This window comes from Microtus oregoni, unplaced genomic scaffold (assembly GCF_018167655.1).
Source record: "Microtus oregoni isolate MIOR12 unplaced genomic scaffold, Mior012 000203F_ref0000192, whole genome shotgun sequence".
In the NCBI taxonomy this organism is placed as follows: Eukaryota; Metazoa; Chordata; class Mammalia; order Rodentia; family Cricetidae; genus Microtus; species Microtus oregoni.
Window position 1 is genome coordinate 307,669 of NW_024544862.1, and position 19,617 is coordinate 327,285.

The window sequence follows — 19,617 nt, forward strand, 5'->3', positions numbered from 1 at the left end:
CCAAGAGGCACGGGGGCAGGAGAGATGGCTCAGTGGTTAAATGTGCTTACTGCTCTTGCAAAAGATAAAAGTTCAGTCACTTAGTATCCATGTAAGGATGAAGGGCTCGCAACTGTAACTCCTGGAGGAGCTAACCCTGCCCCCACCGCTGGCTGAACTAATGTGCACATACCGCTACACAGGCAAACGTGTGCACATGAAAGACCCCAGCGGTGGGCAGTCTTTCAGGCTGAGGAGACCCTCCCAAGGAGCAGCGAGTCACTCTTCGGATGCAAACAGCAAGAGGCTTTATTAAGTACTTAAGTACACAGGTACCTGGGGCGACTTAGTCTTTCGGAAGACAAGCGCGCCTGCAGACTGGGGGAAGGTCTTTTTATAGGAAAGAGGGCAGCAGAAGCAGATTACAGAAGCAAACGCATTGTTAGTGGTCAGTTGGAATGGGGCCAGGGGCACAGGGGGTTTTTCCTCTCCCAGCACAGATGTATGGGAACAGACATCCTGTTAATTGATGTCCTGTCCTAATCTATGGATATAAAGATCCTGTTTTGCAGCCAGGGACCCTGACCTTACTCTGCACTTACAGTCGTTCGTCAAAAGCTTTGTGAAATGACGTTACAGCAGATAAGCTGGGATCTTTCATAGGGGGAGTGAATTACTGACATTCTAAGTTGGGCACATGTGCTGACTATAGGCATCCCCCGTTTCCCTAAGCAAACGGGATGTTCTCATTAGAGCAGGCCAGCTGCGGGTTCCTTATCGCTTGGGGCCAGGTGGCTGACCGGCTGACCGCAGATATCTCGCCTGGCTTCTCGCCCTTGCTTTCAAGTCGAACTTCCCTGCTCTAATTACTTGCGTTGCTCCAAAGTTTAAGCCTTGCAAAATGGCATTACTGCTGCTTAGTGAGTGGGGGTCTTTCACACATGTACACAAATAAAACTCAAAAGTATCTGTTTTGAATTTTACCCAAGAGCTAGAGAGATGTCTGAGCACATAAAGGCGCCTGCCTCGAAACCTGATGACCTGCTTTCAATCCACTTCACAGGATCCGCATTAGGAATGGGGAGAACAAAGCCGGGCGATGGTGGCGCACGCCTTTAATCCCAGCACTCGGGAGGCAGAGGCAGGCGGATCTCTGTGAGTTCGAGACCAGCCTGGTCTACAGAGCTAGTTCCAGGACAGGCTCCAAAGCCACGGAGAAACCCTGTCTCGAAAAACCAAAAAAAAAAAAAAAATGAATGGGGAGAACAGACTCCAGTAAGCTGTCCCTCTGGTCTCCCTCCATACGTGCATACTGTGATACAGGTGCTTGAGCACAGACACGCGTGCACACACTAAGTAAATCTATATTCATACTTATATATACATATATGTATATATTTAATTATGAGCATTTTAAAACGTGACTCAATGAGCCTCAATGAATGCAACTTGGTGTAATGTAAAAGCATTTTTTCTTGTGTGTAGTGTGGAAAATTACTAAGGCAAAATTTTAAGAGAATATTTGTCTGCTTAAAGGCTGCCACACCCATCTGGCCCTGCCAGATGGGGGGGGGGGGATGTAACCAACAACCGTGGTAATAAAGTAACCTTGCCACACAAGAGGGACCCTCACCCTTCTGTGACCAGTCGATACTGATAACCTAGGACACCTGCTTATCGGAAGGATCAAACGAGGGGCAGTTTAGAACTGGCATAAAGAGAGGGCTGAAGGAGGACGGTCCTCTCATCTCACTTCTCACAATGGCTCGGTTATCCGGCCTTTGTGGAAAGAGAGATCCTCCAAGCCTGTCTTCCGAAAACAAAAAAATTAAACGTCTTGCCTAAACATTTATGCTCTGTCTCCCAAGTACAGAGCTTCATCTCCCAAAAGCAGACATTTAACACCTTGCATCCCGAATGCAAAGCCTTATTCCCTGAGAGTGGACATTGAAGGTCTGTCTCCCGAGAACAGACAAGATACTCTGCCTTTCAGAACGCTTTGCCATCCAGAGAGCAAAGCTTCGTCTTCGAGAGAACTAAAAGCCTTGTCTCCCGAGACTCGGTCACTCGAAGAGCTGAGTCCAAGGCCCTACATTCTGAGATAGGCTAGCACATGGTCAGAGACTACGCGGTCAAGGATTGATCCAGCACCCCATACCAGCCTGGAACAGGAGGACATCGGAAACTCCCGAGCACAGACTAAAGGGTCAAGAGTTGAGCCTCGCTATCCGGCCCCCAGTGGGGTCACGCTGGCCTTGAACTCACAGAGCTCCAGCTGCCTCTGATTCTTTAATGATGGAATTAAATGCATAAGATGTCACCACCACCCAGGAAAATAAACAAGTCCTTAAAAAAAGGAATTAAATAACAAAAAAAATGTTTCTAACAATACTAAAATCAAACAAACAAACATAGAAACAAACAAACAAAAAGACTTCATTTAGCCGGGCGATGGTGGCACACGCCTTTAATCCCAGCCCTCGGGAGGCAGTGAGCCGTCCTTTACGACAGTGACTCAACAAGTCCAGCTCAAATCAGAACAACTTCCTGGGACTTGTTTCTTAGTCACAAGTCAAAGAACAGCACTAGAAATGTCCTAAGAAGTGATTTGCTGTTCTTACCGTTATTGGTGTGTGCTTGTAGGTGGTATGTGTGAGTTCACTGAGAACATCGTGTAGGGGGAGCCAAAGCAACCTTACGTGTCTCAGGCTTGCACATCAAGCACATTTTACACACCCAGCCATCTCATCACCTTCAACTTGTTTTTGAGGTAGGGTAACCACAGCTGAACTGGAACTCACGGAAATCTTCCTGCCTGTCTCCCCAGTGCTAAGATTACAGATGTAAGCGGCTTGCCTGCCTTCGTATTGATTTCATTTCTGTATCTGCTCCTTTTGAAGCTGTTACTGCAGTTTGTTTTTCTTTTCAATGAGTAGCACTAGAGAGTAAGACTTAAAGGGAAAGTTTCTCAGTGTAAAGCCACCCCTTATCTTCATACAAAACCAGAAGAACTACCATCTCAACAGATGCTCAAACCACAAAAAGAGAAATACAAGAACTAAAAAACAACCTGACTCCTCCAAATGTTTATTGCTCTTTACTGACTCCAAACACTTTGAAATGTCCAAATGTCAAGTAATTCAAAAGTTGGTTATAAAGCCGGGCGATGGTGGCGCACGCCTTTAATCCCAGCACTCGGGAGGCAGAGGCAAGCGGATCTCTGTGAGTTCAGGACCAGGCTGGTCTACAAGAGCTAGTTCCAGGACAGGCTCCAAAGCCACAGAGAAACCCTGTCTCGAAAAACCAAAAAAAAAAAAAAAAAAAAAAGTTGGTTATAGTAGACTATCTGTAGGGGAGTTGATTCAGTTAGTAAAGGGCTTGCCTCCCAAGCTTGGGGAGCTACGTTTGGGTCCTTCATACCCACACACGTAAAAATAAGGACAGTAATATGTCTGCAACTACAGTCCTGGTGGTGCAGAGACATGCATCTCATTGGTCAGCCAACCTCGAGCTTCTTGATACCTTGTCATAAAATAAGGTGACGGATGATAGGGAAGCCGGTTGATGCTGTTCTCTGGTCTGGTCTCCAAATGCATTCATGCTAACTGCCTGGAACTCCAGTTCCATCTTCTGCAAGCACATACACACACATACACACCCGCATTCACACATACAGTACTGACACACATGCACTAACTCACACGAACATAACACACATACAAGCATGGAAGGCACTCACACATGTGCATATACCCACATGAACATAACACGCACACACAAATCTAGTTTTTAAAATGACCAGTGAGCAGCACACACGTGTAGTTCCAGCTTTTACTAAGTGTAGGCAAGAGGATCCGTTCAAGATCATATTTGGCTACCAAAAGTTGAAGGTAGTGCCTACTAAATGTGACTGTTCCTTAACCTTTTGAAACGCAACTGGCACAGAGCCACTGGAGGAAACATCATTGAAGCCTGAAGAACTTAGAAATGAACCCGTGAAATACCCATGAGAGCAATAGAATAAAACTAAGGCAATGACGGAAGCGGGAAAGATCCAACAGAAATTTTCTTTGTGGCTTTCATTTCATGCACCTCAATCTCATTCATCTCCCTGTTCCTTCAGATCCACCCCCCTGCCCTTGCAACCTATTCCCCAATACTCTTTAGTCCATATATCTTTGCTTGAAAGCATTCGTTGCAATGAATCTTTGGTCTGGTTCGAGGTCTCTGCTTTCTGATACTCCATCAATACTGGGCCTTCACTAGGACTCCTCTTGGACCTCCTCTTGTTGCCCTGTGTTGGGGAGACACAGCAGCTTTGGGTCTGCAGGCTGAGCCTCTTCATGTGCTTCAGCAGATTATAGATGATGCGGGTTCTGGGCCTAGTGGCAGGGTTTTTCAGACTGCCAGCTTTCTCCCATCTTCACTATCAACTCAAGCTCTCCAGTATTGCCTTTGCCAGTCCTTCACCCTATGAAGCAAGGAGCAAAGTGGGGAGCCAGTTCTCCCGTGCCCCTACCAACAGGGTCAGCTCTACTGTGCTGCAGCTGGTGAGGGGCAGGACCAGTTCTTCCATTCTGATGACCTCAGGACCCACTATTCCACCTGCTGCAGGGGTCAAAGGGTGAGGCAAACTGAACTTATTAAAGACAAATAAGAGATTTTGAACTGGAGAGATGGTACAGAGGTTAAGAGCACCAGTTGTTCTTGTAGAGAAACTGAGTTTAGTAAGCTGGGTGGCTTACAAGCATCCTTACCTCCAGGTTTGGGGACTTCGCCCTCTCTCTGGGCTTCTGCAAATGCAATTCACATTCATGCTGGTAGAAAATTCAAAAATACTCAGAAAGCTCAAACTATCAAACAAGACGTACAAAACACACATCTTATCTGAGCCCCCTCTGTGGGTAAAGGAAAGCAGTTGGAAGAGAAATCAATGTGACAGTCATGGGACGGTATGCGCTCCCAGTAGTCAGATCTGAAAGTCTTTGGAGACTTATAATTCCGAAGTTACTGACTTTTCATATAAGGCATGTACGTGTAAAGGTGATTACAAATGCTTTTACATCACCGTCTGGAAGATGTTTAATCACGGATATTATATCACATCTCAGTGGCCATGTAAACAGTATGTTTCCTCTGCTCACATCATCTGGATAAAGGCAGCAGGCACACAGAGAGACGTGACAGTCCATTTATTAGGGTTTCTAGAAGCAGGAGTCACAGAAGGAACTTAATACACATGAAGACTTTGGAATCTTTATTTTCATTTTAGTATTTCCATATATTAGCTTCAGAGGAGCAGAAAGGCCACATGCAATGAAGCTGAACCACAATGGGGCAATTTTTACTTGACCTATTCTGATCGATAGGTGTGGTTGTTAAACTTTGCCTGAATGGTACCTTATTTCTGGTTTGAACTGCATGGGCAACTATCCTCGCATGCACACTCACCCTCCCCAAACATACATGAATATATTTAAAGCTCAATATGAAGAGTTGCAAGACTTTTTGCCATACTGTAGGCTGCCTCTTCACTGTAGAAGTTGTTTCCTTTGGTGTGTAAAGCCTCTTAATTTGATTGTCATTTGTCAAGTCTCGCTAATGTTTCACAAGCTATTGCCTACAGCTTGAATTGTTCATTAATTTCGTCAGTGTTGTGTTGCTGTGAAAAGACAGAAATAGACAAGATAGAAGACAGTGTCTCATATAGCCCAGGCTGGCCTCGGATCACATTACGTAGCCTTGAACCTTGCTCCTACTGTTTCCCCTCGAATGTTGGAGAAGACATGTGCCACCATGCCTGGTTTATGTGGTGCAGGGGGTTGAACTTCGGGCTTTGTGCATGCAGAGGAAGTAGTCTACTTTATCCACAGCCTAAACTATCATTTCTAAAGATTTTGTATTTTTATTTTCGAAACAGGCTTTCTCTGTAGCTTTGGAGCCTGTCCTGGAACTAGCTCTGTAGACCAGGCTGGTCTCGAACTCACAGAGATCCGCCTGCCTCCGCCGCCCGAGTGCTGGGATTAAAGGCGTGTGCCACCATCGCCTGGCAAGATTTTGTATTTTTAAAAATGTGTGTGTGTCACATTTGTGAGGGTGCTCATGCAGGCCAGAATTAAAACCTCCCCTGGAGCTGGAATTGTCAGTTGATTCTGTGAAGGTTGAGATAGCTATCCACTTTTAGTCTTTCACATATGGGTACCCAGTATGGCAAACATCACTTGTCAAAGATGCTGTATGTCTCAAATGTATGGTTTGGGCACTTTTGTCAAGAATCCAATGGCTATAGCTGTGTGTTTCAGTCCGTTATTCTACCTTACTAATGTATAAGACTGCCTGTGTGGCAATACCAGGTTGATTTTGTGGTGTAACTTGTTTATTCATTTGAAGCTAGATGTCATGTAGGTCAATCTGGTCTCAAATTCTCTATGTACATCTTCCAGATTCTCCTTCCTCCAACTCCCAAGTACTGGGTGGGATTCACAGGCACGAACGTCATTGTGTGATACAATTTGAAGACAGGTATTTTGACGTCTCTAGCATCACTTTTGGCTCAGTATTGGCTATTCAGAATTTTGTTGTTGTTCCCCCCACATATGAATTTTTGTGTTCTTTTTTTTCAATTTATGTGAAGCATGTCATTAGAATTGTGAAAAGGATTGTACTGGATTTATAGACTGCTTTAGAGGGAATTTAGACAATAAACTGTTGACTCATGAACTTTGGAAGTCCTTTTTCAACTTTTTTATACAAGACCAAATCCCCCCAGTAGATTTTAGGCTCACAAGACGTGGGTTTCTTGAGGCAAAAATTGCAGGTGTATTGTTAGCTGGCTGCCTGACCTACCTGGATATGTAGCCTTTGGCCTTCAATTCAGATCCCAATCTTGGACTCCAAGGCTGGCTTCAAATGCCTTTGAAAGATTCATTCCGCCATCTGCTGGCTTATTCAGGCTGTGTATACCATTTGTTCATTATTTTCATTTTCTTTTGTTGAGACAGGGTTTCTTCATTTCATCATAGAAATGAAGGCATCGTTTCTTCATTCCCGTCCCTATGTGAACCACTGCGATGTTCAGATTAGTGAATTGTAGGTACTTGGAAGGTCCCTAAGCAAAAACAATTTTGTGTTTTTTGTTATTCATCCGATGCCCAAAGTGAATATTTTGTTTAATTGAATCAACCAGGTATTGTATTCTTTGATTGTTCTTAACACCTGGTGTCTAATCTCTTTCAGGCGGCTGTCCCGCGGTTTTCAGTGAATAAAATTGGACATTTCTCTAAGTTAACTGTTTCTCTAGGGCAAGTGCCACACCGCTGAGCTATTCTCAACTTTTGCTTTGGCTTTACGGATTTTTCTACCGCTGCTAGCAAGTAAACTTTTTGGTTCAAAGTTTGGAGTTACCAGATTCCCGGAAAGTACAAAAATGATACAGAACCAAAATTCTGTGCGCCATCAGTACAAATAGGTCACAGCCAATAATACCCTAATAATTTAGGAACCAAGGAACCATTTTGTGAAGCACCTCTTCTTTTTCCTTACCTCGAGCACACCAATTGATCCGTAAAGCATTTTAGTCACCAAGACGAGGGGCTACGCAAGGTCGGATGTCCAAGTAGATTATATATTGAAAATATGCATGTACATTATACAACGTTTATGTGCCTTTCCTATAAGCTATAAAATAGAGGATAATCCTTCAATATCACACAAAATGTGCAAATTTGGTGGTTCTCGATCGCTCTGTTTTGGTACAATCATAATTAATTTTCATCTTAATTACTCTTTTTTTTTTTTTCTCGTTTTTCGAGACAGGGTTTCTCTATGGTTTTGGAGCCTGTCCTGGAACTAGCTCTTGTAGACCAGGCTGGTCTCGAACTCACAGAGATCCGCCTGCCTCTGCCTCCCGAGTGCTGGGATTAAAGGCGTGCGCCACCACCGCCCGGCCTTAATTACTCTTTTTAGAAAATATAATTTGCATGAAAACGTCAATAAGAAGTCGGGACTTTTCCGCATTTCTGGCCACTCCTCTTCTGGTCTCTCCCGCCTTCAGCGTCACGATCATTTAAAACCACGCAAGTGCTTGCCGCAGCCGTGTTTGCCAGTTTCCCGTGGATGTGAGCCTCCTCCGAGGTCTCTGTCCATCTACCGGGGTCTCTGGGAACATTTTTAGTTCCCTTACCACCATGCCTTATGGTGTATTTAAGAAAATATATCAAGATTCCATAATATTTTTGAAGATTTTATATGTTCTGGTAGGCTTTTCTTGACACGTCTTTCATATTTTGATATTTGTAATATTTTTGGACAATTTTTCTTTCTTTTTTTTTTTTTTGGTTTTTCGAGACAGGGTTTCTCTGTGGCTTTGGAGCCTGTCCTGGAACTAGCTCTGTAGACCAGGCTGGTCTCGAACTCACAGAGATCCGCCTGCCTCTGCCTCCCGAGTGCTGGGATTAAAGGCGTGCGCCACCATCGCCCGGCCAATTTTTCATTTTTAATGACTATTTCCTTGTCAGTCATTTTAGTCGCCATCTCTGTTTTGTGGACTTTTGTGCACTTACCTTTCTTTTATTCCATCTCTGTTTTTGCCCATGGGGGCTACAGTAAAATGTGTGCCCTTCTTCCCTGTCCCTTCACTCCATGTCCAGTGGGGCTGTGGATACTTACCTGCTTTTTATTTCGTTTTGTTTTTTTCCCTCTTCCTTCTTTTTCTTCTTCTAAACTTGCCCATCTGGGCTGAGGATACCTGCTCCTTTTCTTTTTTTCCCTTAGCCCATCGGGGCCATGGATACCTGTTTTTTTTACAAGAAAACGTATTTCTTGGTCCATCGGGACCTCGGATACCTGCGTTTAGTCTTTCCTTGCCCATCGGGGCCTTGGATACCTGCTTAATTTTTTTTTTCTCTTTTTGCCCATCGGGGCCGTGGATACCTGCTTAATTTTTTTCCCTTGCCCATCGGGGCATTTGGTGGATGGATATAAGTTGGTTTTGTGAGTTATTATTGCACTACCTGGGAATAGCCATACCTCTTTTCTTTCCTCTTGCTGGGCTGCTGATCGTTTGGTGGTGTGTGAGTGAAACCGTGGCTTAGAAAAATGACTGCCCTTAAGCTGAGTGGGTGTTAAGGGCGTGGAGAGCCCGTTTCCGCCATGTTACAGTTGCTGCGTGACATGAGCCAGTTATGGCAAGAATTAGGGGGTCGAGGTAGACAGTGGACTGGACAGAGGCAATCATGTGTGCTGCACCAGCTAAAGGCTTTATATGTGTGTGGGTTTGGACTTGATTTGTGGCTTTTTAAGACTCATGGTAACTGGAAGCAGAAAATCAAGCTCTCGTGTTCGTGTGTGGTGTTATGTGAAAGGAGCTTTTATAAGACTTCAGGATAGAGCTTGAAATCGATGTTTCGATATTGGTGGGGGGCTCTGCCCAGATTCTAAGTAGTGCGTGTTAGGGTTTATCAAATGGTGTCTCGGCTGCTCTACCCAAGGCTCGACAACCCCACCTTTATTCTAATGTATAGCATGGAAATAGGGCATTTAGGTTATGCAAGAGAAGATGGCGTCTCTGCTGTAGTATGAGGTAGCGGGCTTTGTTTTTCACAGGCCAGTCTGGTGGCCAAAGTTAGCCTAGAGGACAATGTAGCACATGCTTTGGGGTGGCCAAGATGGCGATGTCACGTGATTGTCCTCGAGGGTTTTTTTTTTTGATATATTCTTGGTGGGCTTAGTCTTGGCGGGCTTTACTTAGCCACGCACGGTGGGCTTTGTCCTTGTCCAAGATGTACTTAGTGCATTAAGATGCGAGTGGTTGGTTTTACCTTGTGCCACTCGAAGCCCAGTTGGAAGTTTGCCACTTCTGAGAAGTATTGGTTGCCTCTTGACTTAACTAGTCAAAAATGGGCACTTCTACTTGGTGTAGAGGATTGAAGTAGACTATGAAGACTCACTGTCCTAAAAGGACTTGAGTTACCTTGGTACCTCTTTCGTCATCGTTTTAAGTGGCTACCCAGGTGTGAAGGGACGCTTTTAATTCTAACATTTGAGGTGTTGAATGATGATCCGATCTGAGAGACTTGAGGGTGGAGGTTCTTAAGGTTGAGGTCGATGTGGATTGCACATTGAAGCCTCATCTATTAAAAAGAAAGAAGAGAATCATTATGAGGTCAGGTTAATGTATCTCTCCGAGGAGAGTAATTTATCTGCTTGCTCTCCTATTTGTCTAAATTGGTCTTTTGCAGTGCTCTATATGGTGGTACAAGCTAAGCCTCACCGCATTTCTTTGTATTGGTTCAGTGGCCTGAGACTTGTCTACTCACTCCCTGGCCTCGGATTTAGTTGGCACTGCCGTGTTAAGCAGTTCTCCAGGCCTGCTGTGGGCTTAGTGGTGACACTGGCCAGAGTCGTAATGGACTACAAGTAAAGCCCTGGCCAAGAGGTGGAATCCTGCCTCCTTCCACAGGCTCGTCTACCCCATGGCTAATGCTGGGGTTGAAATTTGATTTGTATGAAGGTTTTGGATGTCAGCGAAGTTTGCTAGTGTGGTTTGCTAGTGCTTGAATCTAAAGTTGGAGTGATTATAGAAATGTATTTAAGAGCTTTACTGCTTGTAGAATTCAATTGAATCACCTTATGCTTTCAGTCCAGAATCCTTAGTGTTTTTAGCTTCTTTTAAATTCATTAACTTTTTTGGCAGATGATACTCAAGTCACTTAAATTTACATTCTTTCAAACTATCTATTGAAGTACTGTTAAACTTTTAAGAGTCTTATGACACAGATATTGTTAATGGAAAGTTAATCTTGTGATTGGATATCAAAAGGAGTATTTGAAAATCTACTCTAGTCCAGGCTTTGCTTTTGTTGCCATTCTTGATACTACATTGACTAATGACTCGAGTGGTCCGGTGTCCTCTGTCGGACTTACTACTGGGATATTAATGCCCACATAGCAACTTTCTATGGCTCCTGGCCTTTGTAGCATCCAGTTTCTTCTTAGACCTAACCAAACACTGCTGCCCTTGCCCCTGCCCCCAGCCCCAGCCCCAGCCCCACCCAACCCCAGCCGTTCCCCCCCCCCCCAGCCCAACCCTAGCCCTGCCCCAGCCCAGCCCCAGATTCTTTCAGCTCTAGCCCCAGGCTCTAACCCCAGGCCCTTTCTCCCTAGAGACATTCCAAACTTCACTGATTGAGAGCAAAAAATGCCGTGCCCATTACTTGTCCTGACTTTCCCCTCCATGCTGACTGCCCGAGTCATGATTTTCACTTAATGCCACAGTCCTACTTGTCCATGGCCTCTAATATTATAACAAAGAACTCTTGTCCCTCATGTTAATCAAGAAACACCAATTGAACAAGAGTTTCATTTCAGAGAATTACCATCAAGGCGTGATCTCCTAAGTCTCCTTTCTTAAAGAAAGGAAAAACCATTCTGTCATTGCTGCATTAGCCACAGTCCCAATTTTCTGAGCAGTGCTCAGTAGTCTTTTCTCAGTCTTGAGCACTCTTTGCACTAATTCTTATAGTCTATAATTGATTCATTTGGCTAGACTCTAGCTAGTCCAGCCCCATTTGCATTCAGCAGAGGGGCAAATACAAGTCTGTTAACAGACAGTTAAGGTGCTCGCTTCCAATTCTCAAGGCCTTGGCTATTAAAGGGGGAGCCACCATAACCTGGCATTGGTGCTATCACCCCAGGTTACAATTTTTAAGTTGATGATGGACATAAATTCATTTGTCCATGATACTGTATACTAGTCCCATCAGCTCCCCTATTTCAGCCGAAAACTTTGCATGGGAACATTGATACGGACGATCCTAATTAGAAACTGAACCATTTCTCAAGGTCCTTCCTTGTACAGCTTTGCTTTACGTTAAGAGGGTGCTGATTATCTAAAGCCTCTTATACAATTGTGCAAAACTGCAGTTGCTCAAGCCCCATACCCTCACACCATAATGGGTGACAATAGAGGGTGCCACCAATAAGGCCCTTTGTTCTTGTCTTTTGGCTGTGCTGGGATCAAACTTAAGTCTTGTGCACGCTGGTAAAGCACTCTGCCACGGAGCACCACCTTGTGGCTGTTTAAGAGTAAGTCTCTTTACGGAGCCTGGGCTGACACTTAATACGGGCATTGTCACCGCTTCTGCCTGTTTTTATGTGCACAGCTGCATTTGTCCTTATTCCTGAGCATTGGATAAAGAAACCAAACTCAGTCGTTTATTTAACAAGACCTTTGAACTCAGATTCAAACTGTTTTTGTTTAGAATTTCCGGGCTGATCAGGAACTTACGATATAGCCCAGGCTGGCCTTGAGCTCAGGATCAAGCCTTTATTTCACAAGTACTGGCATAACTGGCATCCACCGCCATGCCCTGCAGTCTCCCAGACTGTGAATGTGCATACTTCATTTAGCTATAGTAGTATGCCTTGGGTAATAACCTTAACAACCAGTTTTATTGCAGCAAGAGGTGCCTAGTACTTATGATCCTTAATACAGTAAATGTGCACAGTGTTAATTGCCTCATAGATATTATGTCCACAGTTGTGCCTTTTAGATCTCAACTCCTGTACATATCAAAGCAAAGAGGCTCACTAACACTATAGTCTCTTTCTTGAAACTATAGAAATGATTCCAATATTGTTAATGGTCCTTCATTTAATGGAAACTATGTAGGGGCTGTTGATGTAAAGCCGTTGTCTCAGCCTGCTAATGCACATAATGATAATTTCAGAAGGATCAGTTTTAGCCTCATTTTGAGGTACCGCAGTAGTGGCGACCTATAAGGTCCCATGTTGTGGCTTGCTAATAACGTCTGATTGCATTTGCTCTTTTCTGTTGGCTACAGAAGGACATCACTGGCCACCCTTATGCATTCCCTTTCACCAGGGAATGCACATTGCCGAAGATTCTCATGTTTGAACAGTCAAAGTGTAAAACTATGATGGTCACAACCATGTACCTTGAGTACAACTGCGCATGACTCCTTCCACTTGAATAAGATCCTACTCTCAGACCCTTTTGCAGTACAGCAAGGGTCACTAATCTCTTGGCTTCTCCATCTTCCTAGACACTGAGTCAGGATCTCTCCTCTCCTTTCCACTGCCTTTGATTTCCAGCAGTGACCATTACTTTAAGGTCTTAATATTTGTGGAAAGGATGTGGTTTTAATAAACCACACTGTGTCCCTTGAACATTAATGTACACAAAAGGGACATGATTCATTCATTTTAATAAGAATATTTGGCCAGTTAATGTGCAAAATTGCACTTCTCCACGACCTTATTACTTTGAGGACCATTGTGTCTCTTTTGCACTATTGCAAGGTCCCTGCTAGGGGACCATTAAAATACAGTGGAAATTTTCCTTTGTCAGTAGACAAAGTCAGATTCTTTCACCTTTCATTTGCAGTACGGCAGGGTATGCTGATCAACCAAGGCTGCCTTCTTCTGGACTGTCAGTATGTATTATATGTTGTATGTATGTATATGCGTTTCCTCCTGCTCTGTGCACTAGAAAAGGATCCCACTCACTCCTTATAACTTTTAGGAGGAAGTGGAAAGTTCACATGCACAGTGGCTAAGCACTTCTTGTATCAGAAACCCTATACCCTCTTCCTCTGCTTTAAAGCAGAAAGAGGTTTTCCCACTGTGCCTTTCATTTGGACTTCAGTGTGCATTAACGCAGTTGTCCATCCTTACCTTTGGAGTAGGATTTTACATCCTTGTACTCCTTTGACATCAGAGGCACATTAACTATTTTTTGAGCACTTCTCTCTTACGTATATTAATATGTACGCTTACACCTATGGACCTGTGTAGCGCAAAAGGTTCCTACGTTTCTACCTTTTGACTGGAGCTGCTGAGGAGTGATAACTGCTTATAACCTCAGCATCTGGATGACTGATTGCTGTGCAACCATGTCAAGAGTACCACTTATTAGTTGGTACTCCGTACTCTCTTTACATACCATTAAAGAGTACTGACCAACTGAGCCCCTGAGTTATTAATAAGTGTGCGTATTTGCAATTATGAATGCCTAGAATACTATGTTCTCATACCCCCTTTGCATCACCGCAGGGGCTGCTGATCCATCTAAAACATCTGGGACTGTTAATGAGCACAGTGGTTATGACCAACGGCTTATTCGGGGACTATTAACAGGCACAATGGCAGCTCTTGATGGTTTATTTTCTACTCTGACATGTTGAGCAAATCCCCTCCTCTAGTTTCCCCCTGGCATAATGAAGTAAAATACTGCAGTATGCCTATGTTTTGTACACCCAACAGTGGCCCATCTTTCCATCCCTTTTGCATTGCTCCAGTACACAAAACCCCAAATAGCCACGATCTCATACTTTTTTGCAGTCATCCCTCTGCCCAGCCCCTAGTTTGTCCATGGACCACTCTTATGGACTACTTATTCTCACAATGCAATGTTGAAGACCTTGGCACCCTTTTCCCAGTTCCATCACCCTGTCCCGTCTGCCTCTTTGTTGAGCCCTTCTCCTGACTTAAAGTCAACAATCCCAGACGTCATCAGCTTACCCGCTGCACATGGCTGCATTGTTTCAGTTGCCCTCTGCTTGGTCCTCCCTGTTGAACGGAAACAACTCCACCACACTACACTGTCAATTACCTGTGTGTCATTAATGAACACAGCACCGATGGACGGTCCCACTTTTCAGCCCATGTGTCCCAGAGCTTCCTGCAACTTTGATGTATTTGTACATGTAAAATTTCAAAAGCGGGCCAAAGCTAGGTGGATGAAGCAACGCTCTTCAGCCTGCATTTCTTAATTACTCCAATTCCAATTGCTGGCATATTCTAGGGCCAGGAATCATTCCTGCCCACCTTTATTAATGCTTTATTGTTCAAAAAAATATTTCAGGCAACTTGCTCAGGGAGCTGGATTGCCACCTTTTATTTGGGGCTTTCCTTATACATTATCAACTGAAAATTGTCTCCCAAAGAAGGAGGATGAGCTAGTACTTTCTTTACACCCTTCCTCCAGGAGCTGACCGCCTGCTTAACAAACTCAACTTGTTTCTCTTGGTATATTGCTACGTACAGTGCCAACTGCCAGAAAAGTTATTGATAGTTTATGCCTTTAAGAAAGGCCTCTGGCTTGCCAGGTGGAATTGATTCTGTGATCATTAGCTTTTCTGTAGTAAAAATATCTTCCTTCTACTATATATCTGATGACCAAGCAGTGTCTCTCATTTTACTGAGGGTGGCGAGTCTGTGGAGAAACCACTGTAACTGTTATTCCAATACCGTCAAAGTGCTTGTAGAATGGCGTTCTTAAGGCCAGGATGTATGTTTGGTCTGAACTACCAGTTTAAATACAAAAGTCAATCTTTGTGTGGCCTTTAGTATCATTGCCTTTAAGGAACATGACCAAACATTTTAATATTTAAATTTGGCCTGACATTGAACGCTAGCCCCTACTGACTTTAAGAAGGTGGTTGCGAAAGGATTAAGTGAGAGGGCATGTCAAGTTGTCTTTGAGTAGGCCACCATGTGATTAATTCACTCTATCTGCCATTAAATTTGGGCAATGATTTGAAGTAGCTTGGAAAAAAAAGCCACCCTAAAGTGGGAACTTAAATAAAATGATGGAGCCTGTTTCCCCAGTTTACATTTTAATATATATATATATGCCTAGACCTAATCATTCTTGAGAGTACACTTCAAAGAGATCCGCCTATTAAGAAAATATCTGTCTCTATTGGCGCCGAGTATTTAAGCTTTCTGGTTTTCATTCTTTAATTATTGTGCATGAATGAGTGTGTGTGTGTGTTTGCATGTGCACTTGAGTATCTGTACTCGTGCATTCGCATTGGTGACCAGAGAGCAATGGGAACTGGTTCTACCTTGTGGGTCCCTGGAGATAAAAACTCAGATCGTCAGGTTTCGCAGCAAGTGCCTTCACTCTCTGAGCCATCTTGCCAGCCCGCTCCTGGGTACTGAATGTGACATTGCTGATGAAACCACAGTTCTTCAAAGTTTCTGAAAAAAAAAAAATACCATTTTTCTGAGAAGGATGTCAAGAAATCGACCCAGTTCAGGATACAGGTTGAGCTTCAGCCCTTCAGATGGCTACAGAAGACTCTGGAATACGGTAAGTAACTACTTTGTAGCTACTAGGCAAACTTTCCAATTCGATTTTTCATGTACGTGCCAGCCACTGAAAAGTCAGTGACTAAGTTCCTCTCAACTTCTACACAATGCATCTGTATGCCAATGAAATTGTAGAGTTGATATTGTGTGGCCAGCCCTATGCCTGGGAACACTGAATGAGAAGCAATCCTATTTTACATAATTTCTTCTCGATGCTTGTGTTGTTGAAGACTTAATGTAAAATCAACACTGGCAATCGTTTTAGGAAATGATGGTCAAATATTGTCTAGTGAATTCTAAGTATTTTAGAAAGTCTACTGGGCTTGCAAGGTCGTGACTTCTTCTTAAAGAGGAAAAGTGTGCTTACATTGCACCCTTGGTCCAGATTACTTGTGCCATCTGGGTAGCCCAGTTGGTTGATTCGAATGCCATCTGCTCTTGCCTCTTGGGGGCATATAAAGATATTAAGAGTACAGGACCCAGCCATTATACTTGGCAATATGCCAAGGATGGCAAGGGCCAGTCACTGAGTCCCAGAAGCTTGAGCTTGGGAATTGAGTGTAAGAATTGGGAATATAAATTTGATAATTTGGCTTTTTCAACCATTTTTACTACATTTCTTCCCCAGAACAGATGACAATGGCTCATACAGATCAAAAGTGACTTTTTAAATTTACAATCTTTACCTTTTACCCAAAGGGCAATGGAGAAGCCTCATCTACTTTATGCTGTGGTTTTTGCACCCTCCTCCCATTTTCCTTTTTAAAATTAATTCTTTTATTATTGGTATTTTTTCTTTTGAGACAGGATTTCTTTCTCTGTGTAGCCTTGGTTGTCCTGGAGCTTTAGAACTCAAAGCTGGCTTCAAACTCAAAGAGATCCGCCTGCCTCTGCCTACGAAGTGGTGCCTAGCTATGGAGAGCTGCCTAAGAGAACTGCCCCTGAGTTGCTTTGGGGAAAATGAAGCGCTTCCTGGAGCGCTGCCTGGAGCGCTGGGATTAAAGGTGTGTGCCAGCGCTCCCCAGGCCCTCCCGTGTTTCTTCAAGGGTACTTTAAGTTAAAAAAACATACTTATTTCTGGAAGCAGAACAAGGTCCAGCTGGAAAAACATTCTTGCCCAGAACACATTTTGCATTTGTTTTGCCCTTGGGCATGCAAATGATCTTCAGTATCATTTTAATTCCGCTAAAAATTCCTTCTCGCCTTTTCCCACATTCCTAGGTCAGCACCTAGGGATAAATGCAGAGGTATTGAATCCTTTGGGAAAGAAAACCGTGCCATTGTTTTTCAAATTCAAGTACAAGTAATGCTGCAGTCGGAAACACCTTTTCAAGGAACAAAGTTTCCTGAGAGTATAAAGAATGTGTCTGCCTCAACCTTAGCACCACCGACTGCCTGTGCAGACCATCTGAACCCATCACCCACACTCAGGCTTGCCTAGGCACCCAGTTCTTGCAACCTGCCCCCTCTGGACCTAAATAGAGGTTAGAACTCAAGAGTTCAGACAATGGCCTAAAGGAAGCTAGTGCTGCCGGTATTCACCATCCAAACCACCGTCACCAATGACCATACCCTTTTCAAAAGAGATCGGGTTGTGCAGCAGGCAGCTCTTTGATAGCAACCTGGTCCCACATGACCCCAGTGGCACTATAAAGTACCCATGAACCACACCTGCATTAAGCCGTGTGAGTGGAAGTAGTGGATTTTGCCTGCTGATTGTGCAAAACCCTGTGCCGGAAGCAGACCAGGCCTCTGCATATGCCCTGCCCTATAATGTAGCCACTGCCCAGCCTGCATCCTGCCCTCCCAGTCCAAGGAGCCCGTTCTGCCTGTCTTTTGCCCTTAGTCCACCGGCTCACTCCTGGGGAAGATCTGTGTAGTCATCAGGGAACTTCGTTACTTAAGTTTTTAAAAAAGGAAAAGAAACTGTCTCGAAAAACCAAAAAAAAAAAAGGAAAAGAAAAGTCTTTGAAATGTGGACATGTTTTTCAATTTCAAAAACTTTTTTTCTCTTCACAAGTCTTAGAACTTGGAATCCATGAGAACATCCACGATTCTCTAACCAAGTTCTTACCATCCCAATTGAAGAAACACTGGTCTGTGCATATGGGTATTGTAATCAAATTATCTTTTGGCACCATGGTATAACTATCATTGGAACTTGTTTTCCAGGGATGAATTTGGAGTTGCTTCTGTGCCTCAATTGAAGAAGGATGGCCTGGTTTTAGAAGAATGGATTCTAGACAGCATCCAAAGGTGAGTATAAGGTAGAGTTGATAACTTGGCTGATTGAGCTATATATAATCTGTCTTTAAGGGTCTAATGTGTCAGGTTATAATTCCTAGATATTTTGTTGTTTTCTTTTATCATTTGGGTTTTTCTCAACAGTTCTTATAGTCTAATAAAAGCCTTGTCTTTCTTCACAGGGATAATTCCGGCAGACGTCAAGGACTGCCAGCAGCTGATACAGGCTTCATTCAAATCCAGCAGCCCTCTCCTTTCGAGACTCTGGACACGCTCTAGCTAACCTGAGCAAACAACATGCAGGCCACATGAAGAAAAGGGTACTTGGGAGAAGTTTCTATTCTTGGGGTCCTGTCTGTTTTAAGGCTTTAGTTTTCTGCAGCCTTTTCTTGTAAAAGCAGAACCAGCCATTCCTACACCATTTTCTCCTTGCGTATAAACGTACATTTTTAAACTTCTGCCATGTATTGGGTCTGTTTCCTTTATACCGAGATCGTGTATTTGATCTGTTTCCTCTATACTGATATGAGCTCCACTGAGGTGGAAAGGGTAGTAAGCGTATTCGATCTCCATTTCATGAGAAGAGTGAGAGAGGCAAATCAATAAAGCACACCTCTTCTCATTGCATAGTCACCAGTGAGACCCTTGCCTTGTGATTAGGCCTTGAAATGGTTCCCACCTTTCTAAGACAAACTTGAATCTGTTCTGCTTTGAACCGCTTAAAAGGTAACGCATCAGAGGAACGACAGCCTGTGAAGGCTAGTTTCTGGTACTCTGGCCTTTAGCGTTTGACACAAGGACATTTTGTGGTTGCTCTGATTATCCTTGAGCTCTGCAGATGCAATGCTGCATCAGGTGCTAGAGACGCACCATAAGGATGGAGCAAACTACGTTTCTATTCATTTTGGCGGTGTTCCAGCATGGTATTACTTAAAGCACCAGTTAAAAGAGGGAGATGCCCCACAACCAGGTGACAACAGGCACTTTGATTAATATAGACCACTGTTTGCTCTTTCAGAGGTCCTGAGTTCAACGCCCAGCAAGCACGTGGTGGCTCACAACCATCTGTAATGAGCTGGCGCCCTCTCCTGGCTTGTGGGCACACATGCAGGCAGAACTGTATACATAATAAATCTTAAAAAAAAAAAAAACACGGGGAGCTGCAATGAGAGCTGGCGCCCTCTTCTGGCCTGTAGGCAGAACTGTATACATACCTAAAAACACACACACAAGGGAGCTGGAGAGATGGCTGGCTCAGCAGTTAAAAGCGCTGTCTGT

At 43.8% G+C, this 19,617-nt stretch overlaps 1 long non-coding RNA gene across 1 annotated transcript; it reads left to right on the forward strand.

Annotated features, from left to right (window-relative positions):
• The first annotated feature begins 8,936 nt into the window (after nt 1-8,936).
• LOC121445551 lies at nt 8,937-18,352 on the forward strand. The gene is made up of 3 exons (XR_005973959.1): nt 8,937-8,970; nt 16,018-16,096; nt 18,268-18,352. It is a non-coding gene; the product is annotated as an uncharacterized LOC121445551 (long non-coding RNA).
• The last annotated feature ends 1,265 nt before the right edge of the window (nt 18,353-19,617 follow it).